General features: G+C 40.9%; 1 non-coding gene across 1 annotated transcript; it reads right to left on the bottom strand.

The window, feature by feature from the left end:
- Window positions 1–1,732: 1,732 nt before the first annotated feature.
- On the bottom strand, window positions 1,733–1,850 carry LOC145406899 (5S ribosomal RNA). The gene has a single exon (XR_013898606.1). It is a non-coding gene; the product is annotated as a 5S ribosomal RNA (ribosomal RNA).
- Window positions 1,851–5,665: the final 3,815 nt, after the last annotated feature.

The raw sequence follows: 5,665 nt of genomic DNA, 5'->3' as shown, positions 1-5,665 counted from the left end.
ATTACTCTTCTTCCCTTTTCAGGTAGCTTTACACTAAGTGACAAGTCAAGTGGTTTCCTGTAAGTCAAGAAACCATTTACAACGCTGGATGGTAATCACATAACAAACCCATGTGTCAAGAAGTAGATTGATGGATAGTTAGTGCCCCTCCCCGTAAAACAACTAACTACAAGATAACCGTCTACCTCTTACGGGATTATGGCGTCTGGCTATAGGTTGATCGATTAATAGGTTATTTACGTGTAAAGAGATGTTACACATTTGTCGTTTCCTCCGTGATCTTGGTGAGAGAAAAATTTCGCAGGTAAGTCTGTATTATCATTTGTCATCAGTGAATGCAGTCTTGTATATTGGGACTAGAAGCTAGATATTCATTCATGCAACTTTAACTGTCGATACTGTAGCGCATTCTACCTTGTTGGAAAGTAGTTAGTTCCATAGATTTCAAGTTGTAAGAAGAAATGATTTGCTTCATTTGACGAATTATAAAAAGAAGAATGAATTGCAGGCAAAGGAGGAACAGCTACGGTCAGGAAGGAAAGGAGAGAGAGAGAGAGAGAGAGAGAGAGAGAGGCAGGAATCGGATGATAGGTACGATAAAGGATAAGAGGAGGGAAGACCGGAGCGATGTGGAGTGATATCGGAGTAATGAAGAGTGATACGGAGTGATGTGAGAGTGATGTAACGATGTGGTGATTTTGTGTGGAACGGTGTCGATTGACCTGATGTGAAGCGATGTACTGATGTGAAATTATGTAATGTTGTGTAGTCTGGTATGAAGTCAGATGGAGTGATGTGAGTGATATGATGGGTTTGGAGTGAGACAGTGATGCGATATGGAATGATGTGATAAGTAATTTGAAATCGTGTGGAGGAATGTGATTTGAAGTGATGTGGAGTGAGATGGAATGATGTGATGCTGAGTGAGACGTTGCGATGTGATATGGAGTGAGAGGGAGTGATCTGATGTGGAGTGAGATGGAGTGAAGTGATGTTGAGTGAGATGGAGTGATGTGATGTGAAGCGAGAAGGAGTGATATGGTATGGGGTAAGATGGAGCGATGTGCTGTAGAGCGAGATGGAGTGATGTGGAGTGAGATGGAGACTGCGTAGTGGAGTGAGATATATTGACGTAATGTGGAGTGAAATGGAGTGTGATGGAGTGAAGCGATGTGGAGAGAGGTGGAGTGATGTAATGTGGAGTGAGATGAAGTGATGTGATGTGGCTCAGTGGGTTAGAGCGCCCCACTCTGACCGAAGGGTTGAGGACCGAATCCACCCAAGGGTCATTGGTAGACATCAGGAAGGGCATCCGGTCATGAAATGCTACACGCTCCAGTCCAAAAGTCCTCTACCCAGGGGCAACGCCTTAGCCCTTAGGGGATACCTGGCGTAAAAAAAAATAAATAAAAATAAAAAGTGAGTGAGGTAGGGTGTGTAAGTGGGCGGGAGAGTTTGAATAAATTATGAGTACGAGTAGGTGAGTAAGTTTGTGGGTTTGAGTGGGTGATTGTATGTGTGTGTGTGTGAGAGAGAGAGAGAGAGAGTCAATTTTATGAGTGAGTATATGAACTACTGAGCATGAATTAATAAATGAGAAAGCGAATGATTATTCATTTTTCATTCATTGCCAGACGCCATGTATCCCAAACGGGGTGGCCGAGGGCTTAGAGTTAATTGTTTTACAGGGAGGGGCACTAATCCTCCACCAGCCTCACTTGACACGTAGGGATGCCAACAGCATCTGGTGTTCCCAGGCGTCACCCATCCAAGTACTAACCAGACCCAACGTTGCTTAACTTCGCTGATCGGACGGGAAGCGGTGTACTCAACGTGGTATGGCCGTTGTTACCATATATTTGACTGAGTTTATAAGAGGATACGAGAGGGAGTGCATGAGTCTGTGAGTGAAATTATGAAGGAATGTGTGACCAGATGTGTCTAGAAACGGGTGAATGGCTAAGATAATTAACTAAGTGGAGGAGGAGGAGGAGGAAAATAATGGAAGTCTTGAAGGAAGGAAAGAATGACAGAAGTCTGAAGGACGGAATTAATCGACAAAGGACCATGGAACAAAAAGCAAGGCCAATATGCATCGAAGGGGGATTATTAACCCCATCAGTACGAGGACTAAATATAAATATAACTGTTAGGTTGAAGCAAAACAAATAACAAAGGTACACCGCGTTGAAAGTTAACGTCTTCTATACTATATTTTATTCTTTTTACCTTCAGACGATTTCATTCAGATTTGAGAAGACCTCTTATAGTGGAGGGGTGGAGGATGAAAGACAATAGAAGAGACATTCAGTAAGAAATAAAAAATGAATGGAGGAAAGAGAGAGAGAGAGAGAGAGAGAGAGAGAGAGAGAGAGAGAGAGAGAGAGTGAGAGATAATATAAAGAAACAGGGAAACTGGAAAGAAAGGAATAAAGAAAATAAAAGCATGAAGGATCGTAAGCAGGGGATAGAAGAAAATAAGATAATAATATAGAGGAAGAAAGGGTAAACTAATGCAAGCAGAAACAGTAGGAAGATGGTACGAAAGGAGTGTGAGGGAAACCGTCGTGAAAGACGATTAAGAGAAGAGAAGAATTATGAACACACACACACACACACACACACACACACACACACACACACACACACACACACACACACACACACACACACACACACACAAATTCACGTGTTTTAGGAGAGAGGTAGAGGAAAAACTAAAGGACATGAAGGATAAAGATAGGAACGAATGAGAAGGGAAAGAGCTGGAAAGAAGATTAAAGTAAGTAGAGAAACAGAATGAAGAAATATGAGGAATTTTATGGGAGGAGTAGAGGAAGAGAAAACATAGAACATAAAGGAGTAGCGAAGATTAGGACTGGAAGGGAACCGGAAAGAAAGAGGATAAGAACAGAATAATAATAATAGTAAGAGAAGAGAAAGTAACGCGAGAAGGAGCCGAGATGGGGATAAGAGAGGAAGGAGCAAGAAGAACAAAGACATAAGGGTAGGTCAGTGCTGGATCAACAGAGAGACAACAGCGACCGGGGAGAAGCAGAAAAAGTTGAATGGAAGAGTATGAGAAGTAAGAGGAAAGCGGAAGAAAGACTGTCGGAGAAGGGCATGGAAAAGCAGAATGACAGAGGGAGGGGAAAAAAAAAAAAGGAATAAGGAAAAATTGAAAAACAAGAGTAGAATGAAAGGGAAGGAGGAAAGACGAAAGACGAAAGAAATGGGGAACGAGAGGAAAGAATAGACTGAAGCAAGATGAAAGATAAAAAGAAGGAGTTACAACAGCAGAGACGGAGAAGAGTAGAATGAAGAAAGACAGGAAATATAAAGCAGAAAGAACAGAGACGGTGAAGAACAGATAAGAGTATCAAAAAAACAACGGCAGATCAGAGAGGAGAAGGAAAGAAGGCAGCCAGAGAGAGAAGACGGTGGGAGAAGCCAGCCACAACACAAGAACGCTATTGGGTCCGTGTTTATCAAGGACCCTGACCAGGTTGTGGGATAAAGAAGTCTTTATCGCAGTTTACTATTGCCTGAATTTTATTGTTAATATTCACTATAGTTAGGCTGTCAGTTGTATATTTGCTGCATGAATGTGGACAAAGATATAAACAAGCAGTCTTATGTACAGTCTCCGCCCAAGAAAGTTTGTAATTATCGAACATTGTCCTACGGAAAGGAATGATTCTTTAGACGATCTCGGCACAATGGTGGGTAAATAGGGCCATCCCACCTCCACCCACCCGCGTACCCCACTGCGTCAGGGAAGGTGCGTGCAGGAGAGTGGTATTGAAGGTGGAATGTGCTTAGAATGTACAGAATGAGGACCAGGCTGCTGGGAGTAATACAGAATGCATTCTGTATTACTCCCAGCAGCAAAGCAAAGAGTAATAGTCCATGAACACTAGCGAAAAATTTATTTTATTGAAAATGGATCCGAAACAGGGCTGTAGAAAGGTTACATGACTTTGTAGGAGTATATGCATAAAATAATGAGACGGGTCAAGAAGATAATAGTAACGAGGTCTAAAAGGAAAGAGAAGAGAAGAGTGTGAGAAGTGATTGTTGTCCCGTTTGCAGATGTAACGGGGATGTATAGTAATATGTCCTCACGAATGTTCAAAGTGTATATGAAGGGAATAACTGTGGAAGTGAAGGAAGCTTAGGCTGAAAACATTGGAAGTTGAGTGAGAATTAATTGATCTCCTGTCTCCAGATGATCCTGTGCTCTTTGGGAATGAAAGAAGGAACGCTACAGGGGAGAGTTAGTGAATTTAGGAGAATATGCGATTGACGAAACCTGAGAGTGAACGTGGGGAAGAGTCAAATCACAATACCTGAGAGAGAGAGAGAGAGAGAGAGAGAGAGAGAGAGAGAGAGAGAGTGTGTGTGTGTGTGTGTGTGTGTGTGTGTGTGTGTGTGTGTGTGTGTGTGTGTGTGTTACATATATACACAGACCACACAGACCTTATGGTCCCTACGAGGTGGTCCGGCCTTAATACTAATATGCCTTAATACTAGTACAGTGCATAGCAGCAGGAGAAAAGGACAGCACAGAAGAAGGCTCTCTCCCCCACCCTCCAGACCCATTTTGTCGTACAGGAAACAAAAGAGGAAGTAATACCTTGCAGGAATGAAAAACCTGAAGGAATTTTATAGGATCGGCAGAAAGTAGAATAATATAGAAAAGGAAAATTTAGCCATACAGCCACATACTTACTCTATGCATGAAATTTTTTTGTTATATATATATATATATATATATATATATATATATATATATATATATATATATATATTATATATATATATATATATATATATATATATATATATATATATATATATATATATAAATATATACCCTAAAATATTGTCTGTGTCTAATAGATAGGTGAATGTAGACGCGAATATGCAATAATTGCTCCATCCTAACTAAACGATACCAATTGCGTCGAGATACATGTCCAGTCTCTTTTTAAATATATTTATGGTACCACTCTCAATCACATTCCCAGGGAGTTTATTCCATTCCCTTACAACAGAGTGAGTGAAGAAGTTTTTGGTTGTATCAAGATTAGCCTTCCTTGTTTGCAACTTCATACCATTTCCTCGAGCTACAGTCTCGGCAATTACTGCGAATAGCTTGCTTGAAGCAGTATTACTAAAGCCTTTTAGAATCTTAAAATATTCAGTCAGCTGTCCCCTGAGTCTCCGTTTTCTAAGAGAGAATAGGTTTAATTTCCTGAGTCTCTCGAGATACGGTTTGTTCCTCAGGAACAGGATTAACTTGGTAGCCTACGCTGGACCGCTTTCAGTATTTCTATATCTTTAACTGGGTGAGGTGCCCAAGACTGCACTGCAAACTCAAAGTGTGGCCTGACTATGCTTTTGTATAGGGGGATTACAATATCTTTGCTTTTATACGTAAAATGTCTTTTGACGAAGCCTAGGGCCCTGTTGGCTTTATTGGCGGCAGAGAAACATTGATTTGAACATTTTAGGTCGTCTGAAATTAGTATGCCTAGATCCTTAACTAGTGAGGACTTGCCAGTGATTTGGCCTTTCATTTCGTAATCATAGCTTTTGTTTTTCTTCCCACATTGCAGTACCTGACATTTAATTACATTGAAAAGCATTTGCCATTTTTCTG

The sequence above is a fragment of the Coenobita brevimanus genome, chromosome 71 (assembly GCF_032717465.1).
Source record: "Coenobita brevimanus isolate Jiangsu-jjx chromosome 71, ASM3271746v2, whole genome shotgun sequence".
Classification (NCBI taxonomy): domain Eukaryota; kingdom Metazoa; phylum Arthropoda; class Malacostraca; order Decapoda; family Coenobitidae; genus Coenobita; species Coenobita brevimanus.
This window is presented reverse-complemented; position numbering and strand designations above follow the sequence as displayed.